Raw genomic sequence first — 11,605 nt, 5'->3', positions numbered from 1 at the left:
TAGGGTCGCAAAGACTCAAACACTACTTAGCAACTGAACACCAACAAATGTTGGTGCATATATATTTAAAATTATTATATCTTTTTCTTCAATTGGTTGCTTGTCCCTTGTTCATTATGTGTGTTTTTCTTTGTCTCTTGACAAAGTCTATTTTATCTCTTATCCAACTCAAATGGCTCAGAACCTAGAGACAGGCTGGTGGTCCAATGAGAATCTCTAGGAGGGGGATCCATGGGTGACTTAGAACAAATTATAATCTCCTTATAGAGTCACGTGGACACAAGGGAGACTTGAGGACTGTGAGGAGGGAAACACTGGCTTCAAAGAGATTATTTTCCAGATTAAACAGACTGAGATCATATATAAAAAGTGTTGTGAAACTTAAATTCAGGGGAAAGACCAGCCTCCAGATCACATGCTGATGATCACTGAGAACACACTTTGGAAAAGTCTGGAAAACTGAGACCATGAAGGAAAATGCCCAGCAGGAAACAGTGAAGGGGGCCCTGGTGCTCTGTGAGTGTCCCTCCCCGTTATGACTTTCACTCTACACTTGGGTTCTCCCACAGGGAACACAGAAAACTCTCCCTGCCCTCTGCTCAGCTGCCCTTGTGGACCTTCTCAGTAATTGCCAGGAGTCATCACAGGTCCCCAGGCGTGGGTGAGGGTGAGGAGCACTGGGGGTAAGATCTGCTCCTCCCTGGAGACGCCCCAGACTCTCCGTGCAGACAGTGTCACCTCCGCTCCAGATGACATGGTAACAGCTCCTCTGTGGGGAGATCGGGCCCAGGGACCCCGTCCCTATAACTGGGGCCCATCCTGACTGACACTTCCCTGCACAGAGCGTGGAGCCAAGTGCAGGCAGGTGAGTGCGCCCTTGTGTTCAGTCTCAGGGCAGGAAACGGGAGAGCAGGCTCTCCAGCAGGAGAGGCGCCCAGAGCTGTGCTGTCAGCACCTTGGGCAGGACAGGTGCTCCCGGCCTCGTCCTGAGCTGCCCTGTCCATGCCCTGGCTGGATGGGTGGAAGGTGGGAATGTGCTGGGGTTGTATCTGAGTGGGACCAGAGACATGAGTTCACTGTAAATCCTGTGTCCTGGGATCCCTGACACTGAGGGGAAGAGGCAGAGGGTCACTGTGGAATCTGTGCCAAGTTCTGTATGAGCAGAGCTCCGGGCTTCTCAATCTTGTATAAAAGGTTCTAGTGACCTCCTGGAACCTAACTGATTAGTGTTGGATGTGAGTAAGGTGAGATAAACTGATGTACAGAGTTTGGGTTAGAACTTGAAAGTCCTAAAATAAGATCCAGTGACAGACACATACAAACAGAAACACAGAGAGAAAGGCTGTCCTGTAACAACCACCTTCACATTTTCCTTCACTGGATGTAGTCGGCTCAGGAACTTCTGCCATGATATTTCACTGCGATTCTCTCTGCATTTGTGTCATGTACGCCAGTGCTGCTCACGTTTTCCTCTATCTAAGTGAATGGCAGATGCCCTCAGCCTTTTTAACTTCAGCAGCTGCCGTTACTGTTTAGTCGCTCAGTCGTGTCTGACTCGTTGCAACCCCAGGGACTGCAGCCCGCCACGTTCCTCCACCCATGGGACTTCCCAGGCAAAAATACTGCAGTGGGTTGCCGTTTCCTTCTCCAACCCCTATGTATAAAATGACAAGTAGTGAGAAGCTTCTGCAGACCACAGGGAACGGTATTCAGTGCTCTGTGGTGGCCCACACGGGGGGGAATCTGATAGAAGCGGGTGAGTATACATGTAGAGCTGATGCACCCTGCCGTACAGTAGAAAGGAACTCGACACTGCAAAGCAACAGAGCTGGAATAAACACATATCCCACCGTGTGATGCACCACAGCTTCCTCATCTGCTCTTCCATCGGTAGACCCGCGGGTTTTTTCCACGTCTCGGCTGTTGTAATAATGTACCAGTGAACATGGAGGGCAGGTATCTCTTCCTGATCTTGATTCCTTTTCCTTGGATCTATCCTAGAAGCACGACTTCTGGCATATGGTAGTTCTGGTTTTAACTTCTGAGGACCTTCCATAACATCTTCCACAAGGATGTACCAGTTTACATTCTCAACAGTGTGTAAAGTGTTTCTTTCTCTCAACCTCCTCACCAGTGTGTTGCCTCTTGGTCTTTGGAGAACAGACAGACTAACAGGTGAGAGATGCTATCTCACTGAAATTTTGATCTGATGACTAGAGATGCTGAACTCCTGTCCATGTACCTTTTAACTCTTTGTATGTTTTCTTTGGAAAAATGTCTGTTCAGGTCCTTTGCCCATTTTTTTGGGGGGGGGGTGGATAAAGGAATTTTAATTCTTTTGTGTTGACATTTGTACAATGATAATGTATTCTATAATTTAAAAAAATTTTAATTAAAAAAAACTAACATATATTTCCCACCCTTGCCCCAGCTATATTTCTTATGTCTGCCATCCTAGTGGTTGATGCCACCATCCCTCTAGCCTGGAAACCTGGACCCCACACTTTGACTACTCATCTCCCTCATGCTCCCATCCAGTCTCATCTCCTGCCCTTTCTACTTTCTGAAGGCATTCGTAGTCCATTTTTTTATACTGAGGTATACCTGATATATAACATGTGTTAGTTTCAAGTATACAACATAATAATTCAATATTTGTACATGTTATGAAATGATCACTGCATACGCCTAGTTAATATCTGTCACCATATACAATTACAAAATTTTTTTTCTTCTGATGAGGATTTTGAAACCTACTTTCTCAGCAACTTTCAAATATGCAAAACAGGATTATTAACTATAGTCATCATGCTGTATATTCCATCCCCCAGATTCAGTCCATCCTTTATCCCCATTTCTCCGCCAGTGCTCTGGTAAAGACCACAGCTCCTCTTGCCTCATGGTTCCAGCATCTCCCCAGTTATCTCTGCCTCCCCACTCACCATCCACGTAGCCCCAAGTTCATGCTTTTCAATGTAGTATCTGATTGTGGCGCTCCCCATGCCAGTAGAATTAAATTCCAGTGCTCGGAGCTCTTCATAGTCTGCTCTTGGTGACTTCTTAAAATTCTCTCTCCCTTTCAGCCATCAACCAGACCCCTTTACATTTTCTTTACACCCTTCAAAAATATCTCCCAAAAAGAAAAGAAAAAAAAAAAGATATAAAAATATCTTCCAAGAACTGACTTGGAAAAAAAACTAACTGGAAAGCTATAAGTTCAATCTGAGATATTGTTAAAAAAACCAGAAAAGTCTAGTTCTTAAAAGCATGTTTGAAGGCCTTGCTGTTAAAAAATCCATCCTATTTAACTGAGGTATTTAATTGAGGAAAAACCTGATTTATGGGCTTCATCAAATGGGAAAGTGTCCACATAAGAGAATGGGTGTCAGTGGTTTGAAGTATAATCCTGGGGGCAATAATGGAGCCCTTTTTAATTTTTAAAAACATCTGTTATTCCTTTATTTAGTTTTGGCTGCACTGGGTCTTCGTTGCGGCAGGCAGGCTTTCTCTAGTGAGTGGAGGTGAGGCTACCCTCTAGTTGCAGTGCACAGGCTTCTCACTGCCGTGGCTTCTCTCGGTGTGGATCTCGGGCTCTAGGGCGTGCGGGCTTCAGTAGTTCAGGCTCCTGGCTCCAGAGTGTGGGCTCAGAGTTGTGGCACTCGGGCTTAGTTGCCCCGGGGCATGTGGGGTCCTCTTGAACCAGGGATCAAACTCGTGTCCTCTGCATTGTCAGGCAGATTCTTAACCGCTAGACCACCAAGGAAGTTTCATGGAGCACTGTTAAGAAAAGCCATGTCCCAAATGATCCCACGGGGATCCTCTGTCCATGTTTCCAGGCGAGAGTACTGGAGTGGGTTGCCCTTTCCTCCTCCAGGGGATCTTCCCGCACCAGGGATGGAAACTGTGTCTCCGGCAGCTCCTGCATTTCAGGCGAATTCTTTGCTGGTGAGCCATTAAGTGACTACCGGGTGTAAAGTCTGAGCCTTTAACCCTCCTTTGCCTGTTTTAAACTGGATTATTTGGGGATCTGCCCAAATTGGATATTCACTCATTACTGGGTATGTGGTTTGCTAATACTGTCTATTGCGTAGCTGCCTTTTCATGATTTCCTTTGCTCTGAAGAGGCTCTTACATGATACACTTCCACTCCTTTACCTTTGCTTTTGTTGTCAAATCCAAACCATTATGACCAAGACCAATGTCAAGGAGCTTACTTCTCTCCTCTAGGAATTTCATGGTTTCAGATCTTATAACCAAATCTTAATCCAGTTCAGATCATTTTTGTGTGTGGTGTAAAATAGCGTCCAGCTTCTTTTTCAGTTTTTGAAATTGAGATATAATTGACATAACATTATGTCAGTTTTATGGGTACAAAATAATGATTCACTGTTTGTATATATTGCAGTTGATCACACTGTGTCTCATTAACATCTATTATGTATATAGTTACAGTTCTTTTCTTCTGGTCAGAATTGTAAGGTCTAGTCTCTCAGTTTCAATCTTTAGGTGTGGATTTCCAGTTTTCCAAACACCACTTATTAAAGAAACTATCCTTTTACAATTATATATCCTTAGTGCCTTGGTGAAAACTGATTAACCACAGGCACATAGATTTACTTCGGCACTCTCTCTATTCTGTCCCATTGATCTGTTTTTATGCCTATACCATACTGCTTCTGTTACCATAGATCTGACATATAAAGTGAGGGAGCTCAATGCTTTGTTCTTCTTTCACAAGATGTTTAGAGTATTTGAGAGTATTTTATGGTTGCATAAAATTTTGGGATTTTTTTTCTACTTATGTGAATAGTGACAAAAATGGGTGAACTAGACCAACAATGCTGTTGAACATAATAAATATAACCATCACTTTGTAGACCCTGCATGGAGATTGAACATCAGGATGTAAAAGTAAATACAAAGCAAAACCAAATAAATAATGGTGAATGCTTTAACTGGTGTCTGGATTATGTTATCCTGGTAAAGTCATTCTCTAGACTGTGAGACTCTTTTTTTTTTCAGGACAAATAAAATGTGGGAATCCTTGTCCAGTGTTGGTTCTGTAAGAAGACAGCTGATGTCATCACCAGCACAGCCTTCTCTCTGCTCCAGTACACTCTTGACATCCTCTCCATGTTTTTTCACAAAAGATGCCCTGAGAACCACAAGTCAGGCTGCTCTGAAAATCACATATCTTATACAGATAGTGATAGGGTCCCTGGTCAATGTCATCCTTTTCTTCCATAGCATGTCTCCAATCTTGCTTGGCCATAGCCAGAGATCGACAGACATGATTCATACCCACATGGCAGTGGCCAGTCTCCTGGTTCTTCTGGCCCCTGGGGTTCCCCACACAATGCCAGCTTTTATTCCAAGGAATCCCCTGTCCAGTCTTGGGTGTAAAATTGTGCATTATATACAGAGAGTGGCTCATAACACCGCCCTGTGCTCCACCTGCGTCCTAACCACCTATCAGTCCTTCACTCTCATGCCCAGGAGAGCGGAGTGGGTGATGCTCAGAGGAAGGGCCCCCAGGGTCACTGGTCCTTCCTGCTGCACCTGCTGGATGCTCAGTCTCTTAAAGTCCATCCTTGCTCCTCTGAAAATCACTGGTCCGTGGGACACACACAACTCTACTGATTCCCAGGGCAATTGGTTCTGCTCAGTCTCAGGTAATGTCATAGGCTTAGGCTACCTGTGGTCCGTCTCTGATGCCGTGTTTATTACCCTCATGGTCTGGTCCAGTGGCTCCGTGGTGCTTCTCCTGCTCAGACACCACCAGACGGTGTGGTATATTCACATCCCCACTGGGCACCATGGATGCTCCCCGGAGACCAGAGCCGCCCGCACTGTCCTGATGCTGGTGGTCACCTTCGTCGCCTTCTACCTGCTGAATTCCGTTCTGTCTTTTTACAATACAGCCTTCTTTGGAATCCGCCCATGTTTGATGCAGACCTCTAACGCAATGGGCTCCTGTTTTCCCACCATTTCCCCTTCCTGCTGCTGCTTAGAGACCCTAGGACTCGTAGGTTCTGCTTTTGACTTTTTAGAATGCGTGCTTAAAGTGCTAAATATCTAGTAGACACCTTCAATAATAATTACCATAATTATTCTGCAAGTACTCAGTATCCACTTTTTTGAGGTATGATTAACACCTAACCTTGCATTAGTTTCAGATAGACAACACAATAAATGGGCACTTGTTTATGTTGCAGAATGATCACAGTAAGTCTAGTTATGATCCCTGCACCTTCACAGACGATACAAATTTCTTTCTTGTGATATGAACTTTGCCATGCTTACTGATGTTATTCAGTTAGTTTTTGTTATTATTTGGCTGTGGGGCACGTGGGATCTTAGTTCCAAAACCAAGGATCAAATCAGCACCCCCTGCAGTGGAAGATCCAAGTCCTAACCACCAGGGAAGTCCCTGTGATGAGAACTTTGAAGGTTGACTCTCTTGTTGTTCTTCAGTCACTAACTTGTATCCAACTCTTTGCAATCCCATGGCCTGCAGCACACCTGGCTCCCCTGTCCTTCACTATCTCCCAGAATTTGCTCAAACTCATGTCCATTGAGTGTGATGCTAGTAAACCATTGCATCCTCCATCACTCCCTTCTCGTTTGCCTTCAGTCTTTCCCAGCATCAAGGTCTTTTCCAGTGAGTCGGCTCCTTGCATCAGGTGCCAAAGTATTGGAGCTTCAGCTTCAATATCAGTCCTCCCAATGAATACTCAGGGTTGATTTCCTTTAGGATTGACTACTTAGATCCCCTTGCAGTTCAAGGGAATCTCAACGTTCTTCTCCAACGCCACAGTTCAAAAGCATCAATTCTTCATCCCTCAGCCTTCTTTTTGGTCTAACTCTCACATCCATACATGACTACTGGAAAAACTATAGTTTTGACTATCTGAACCTTTGTCAGCAAAGTGATGTCTCTGCTTTTTAATATACTGTCTAGACTTGTCATAGCTTTTCATCCAGTCTTTTCATTTCATGGCTGCAGTCACCATCCACAGTGATTTCAGAGCCCAAGAAAATAAAATCTGTCACTGTTTCCACTTTTCCCCTTCTATTTGCCATGAAGCGATGGGACCAGATGCCATGTTCTTAGTTTCTTGTAGTGTTTGACTCTGACACATGCTGGGCTCCCCAGGTGGCGCTATGGGTAAAGAACCCACCTGCCAATGCAGGAGATGTGGGATCAATCCCTGGGTCAGGAATATCCCCTGGAGGAGGGCACAGAAACCCAGTCCGGTATTCTTGCCTGAAGAATTAGAAGGACAGAGGAGCCTGGCAGGCTATGGTCCACAGGGTCACAAAGAGTCAGACATGACTGAAGTGACATATGCAATGAAATATAATTGATTATATTCACCATGTGGCTCACTACATCCCCTTGACTTGCTTATTTTATAACTAGAAGTTGATTCCTTTTGATGTCTATACTCAACACCAAATTTATACATAATTTCCAATGAGCTGAGAAGGTTCATTTAATTCCAGAGATGCCTTAGGAGATCTGAAAGTCAATCCATGAATTATCAGCTTGAGAAATGTACAAACCATTACTAAGGAAACCATTTCACCCTTGACCAATGCAGCTGTCTGAAGAAAATCTTTCTTTAGGAACATTTCAAGAGTTTCACCAAATTTTATCCCTGTGCGTTGCGGCTAATACTGGACACACACTGGCACATAATCCAATGTTGATCTCCATAAATGATTCTTGTGTGGGTGGAGATTTGATTTCTGAGATAAAGGTAATACACATGAAAATGGAGAATATGTTTTTCTATATTACCGTGTAACTTTATTTCACTTCTATTTCTCCAATATGCTGTAGTGTTACACAGAAAATCAGTGCTGTTCAACGGCTTGCTTCTCCTTTAAACCTGGATTGTTTATATGGTAGACCCTCAATAAATTTAGTCGATTAGATGGATGGTGTGAGCTGAAGAAAAGACTAGTATCTGCCTTTTTTATTTGCCACTTGAATATATAGTTTTCATGATTGCATTTTGTAAAAGTTGGGATTTGTTTCTATTTGTCCAATTTTTTTCTGTTTTTCTGCCTTCCTTTTAGTGTGTTATTTATAAAGTTCCATTTTAAAATTTAAGGTGTTAATGTATAACTATCTTTCAGTGATAGTTTGGTCATCATGTAAGGATCCCCAAATGGTGTATCTATATACATTATTACTGACAAGTAATGCTATGGTTTTAGCTGTCATGAGATAGTTGTGCCTTATAAAAAACAAGAAATGAAGAGAAAGTAGAGTTTATGCATGTGTCAATATGATTGCCTTTTCCAATGCTTGTAGTTGTTTTTTGTAAGTGTTTTTTTCTTTGGTACAATTTGTCTTCTGGGTGAAGAATTCCCTTTAGCTTTTAAGGAGTTAGTTCTACTATGAGTGGATTGTTTCAATATCTATTTATCTAAAAATATCATAATTTTACTTCTTATTTTTCTTATTAATGTGTATAGAAGGTAATAAAATGTGATCAATAGTAGAAGTATATTTAGTGATAGACAACCTCCTCTTAAACAATAAGGAATTAACTGCCTATGAATTACTTTTATCTTTAAAATAATTGAATAGAAGTAACTTCAACTCTACTTCATTTTTCACACTATTGTATATAAACCAGGTAACCTACTATGTGGCACAGAACTGGTGGCCCTCCTGCTTGTCGGGTACAGTAAGAATGGGGGTCTCTACAAGTGCCCTGGGAAGACCCAGAGGGATGGGGTGGAGAGGGAGGTGGGAGGGGGGACCGGGGTGGGGAGTACATGTAAATCCACCGCTGATTCATGTCAATGTATGGCAAAAACCACTACAATATTGTAAAGTAATTAGCCTCCAACTAGTCAAAATAAATGGAAAAAAAAAGAATGGGGGTCTTTAATGTGAGTCAGTTGTACTGAAGTGGATGAACCTAGAACTTGTTATACAGAGTGAAGTAAATCAGAAAGCGAACAACAAATATCATATATTAACGCACATATATGGAATGTAGAAAAATGGCCTATGAACCTACTTGCCAGGCAGGCATAGAATATAGAAAAATGGCGTATGAACCTATTTGCCAGGAAGGCATAGAGACGCAGAGGCAGAGAACAGACTCATGGACACAGCAGGGGGAAGGCAAGCATGGGATGAAATGAACGGGTAGCACTGAAATACACACAACACCATGCGTAAAACAGATAGCTAGTGGGAAGCTGCCACACAAAACAGGGAAGTCAACTCAGTGCTGTTTGAGGACCTAGAGGGGAGGGGAGGGTGGGTAGGGAGGCTCAAGACAGACGGGATGTATATATACATACAGCTGATTCACGTTGTCATATGGCAGAAACCAACATAACATTTTTAAGCAATTATCCTCCAATTAAAAAATTTTAAAAATATTAATAATAAAAAGAGATGGCGGTCCAAGGGAAGGCCAGGCCAGGGCATCTAGTGCACAAGAAGACTTGCACTACTCTTGCCTTTACACAAGTCAGCTTGGACGACAAGGCCGCTTCGGCTGAGCTGGTAGAAGCTGTCAGCACCTATTACAACAACAGATATCATGAGATCCACCATCACTGGGGAGGCCGTGTCCTGGGTCCCAAATCAGTGGCTCCCGTTGCCAAGGTAGAAAAGGCAATGGTCAAAGAACAGGCCACCAAACTGGGCTAAATGTAGACTATTGAGCTTTCTGTACATGAGAGTAATAAATACTTCCTATACCAGAAAAAAAAATCTTTTGGCTGTTTGACATGTAGGAACTGGGTTCCCCAATCAAGGATCAAAACTGCACCCTCTGCATTGGAAGTGTGGAGTCCTAACCACTGGACTTCCAAGGAGGGGACCCAAAATTTCTTAAATAAAGTCATAAGAATACTAGACTTGGGATTCCAGTGATGATGCTCATTATTTTTGAGACATGAAAATGCATTGAGTGTTATGTGGGAGGCTGAATGGGAGGGGAGTTTGGAGGAGAATGGATACATATTCATGTACGACTGAGTTCCTTTCCGGTCCACCTAAAACAGTCACAACATTGTTAATTGGCTATAGTTCAATATAAAATATATAGTTTAATTGTAAGAATCTGAAAAAAGAAGAAAAATAAAGGATTTGGGCTGTTTTCCAGGTTGATGAAAATTTCCTAAAATGAGTGTGGTAAAGACCACAACAGGCTTCCTGGGCGGCACAGTGGTAAAGAATCCACCTGCTAAAGTAGGAGACATGGATTTTATTCCTGGGTGGGGAAGATCCCCTGGAGAAGGAAATGGCAACCCACTGCAGTATTCTTGTCTGGGAAATCCCATGGACAGAAAGGCCTGGAGGGTTACAGAAAGTGGGGTCGCAAAGAGTCCAACAAGACTTAGAGACTAAACAACAGCAACAAAGACTGCTCTCTGAATAAAGTAAGATCACTGAGTGGTACACTTTAAATGGGTAAATTATATGGTACGTGGATTAAATCTCAAAGACACTGTTACCAAAACAGAATTGGTAAACACCTGCCTATATATAAAGAAAATACCTTGAGGAATAAGCCCAATTGGAAGTGTGGTAAAAGAAAAAAAAGTTCGATGCACCTTCAAGTGATACTATAGTACCTGATGACAACTTTGATTCTGAACTACCGTTTTCCACAGGGAATTCAGAAAAAGTTTTCTGCCAGCTATTTGGCTGCCCATTCGGATCTTTTCACTGACTGCCAAAAGATGTCCTTAATCACGCAAGGAGGAAGAAGATGATTTACACAGGGGATAAAATTTGCTCCTCACTGGAAACGCCCCAGACTCCCCATGCAGTCAGTGCCGCCCACACAGCAGGTGACATGATAATGGAATCTCTGTGGAGAGACCAAGGCTAGAAATACCGTCCCTACAACCATGACCTCAGGTGCTTGGGGCTCATCCTGAGTGAGATGAGCCTCATCCCTGCACAGAGCTCTGAAGCAAAGACCAGACAGTGAGTGCTTCCTTCTCTTCAATCTCAGGGCAAAGACTGGGAGAGAGAGAGACGTTGCCTTCATCAGGAGAGGGACTTAAGACTTAACTCACACTGGGCGGGACAGGGGCAACACGGCCTCACTTGAGCATCCACATCCATGCTCTGCTGGGAAGAGGGTGACTGTGTGCCCGGGAGTGTCTCAGCCGGGAGCAGAGGCGGATGGTCCACCACAGATCCCTGTGCCCTGGAGTCTCTAAAGATGAGAGAGGAGGGATGAGGTCTCTGGAATATGTGCCAAGCCTTGAATGATCCAGTCACTGAGCTCCTCCCTGTTGTTAACAAGGACTCTGCTCGTTGTAGCAGACCTCACAGATCTGTGCTTGCAGGGGAAGGAGTCCCCCTGCCCCCTTTCTCACTGTATCTCCACGCGGGACCTTATTCCAGGCTCCGTTAGTCCCGCTGCCCACAGCTCACGACGATGCCTCTAAGCATTCCCTCAGCACTGGGCTACACATCAGCGCTGATTTCAGGGCTCACCTGTGAAGAGTTATGCACTCCTGTCAACACAACAGAACTCCTGCTGCTTCCACTGTATTATAAGCATTTTTACTCACAGAAGTTAAAACCAAATGATACAAGAAAGCTAGTGTA

General features: G+C 43.6%; 1 pseudogene; it reads left to right on the top strand.

Annotated features, from left to right (window-relative positions):
- The first annotated feature begins 467 nt into the window (after positions 1-467).
- On the top strand, positions 468-6,042 carry LOC110138470 (vomeronasal type-1 receptor 4-like; annotated as a pseudogene).
- The last annotated feature ends 5,563 nt before the right edge of the window (positions 6,043-11,605 follow it).

The sequence above is a fragment of the Odocoileus virginianus genome, chromosome 20 (genome assembly GCF_023699985.2).
Source record: "Odocoileus virginianus isolate 20LAN1187 ecotype Illinois chromosome 20, Ovbor_1.2, whole genome shotgun sequence".
Lineage (NCBI taxonomy): Eukaryota > Metazoa > Chordata > Mammalia > Artiodactyla > Cervidae > Odocoileus > Odocoileus virginianus.
Note: the sequence above shows the minus strand (reverse complement) of the source record. Positions and strands in the feature narration are given on the sequence as shown.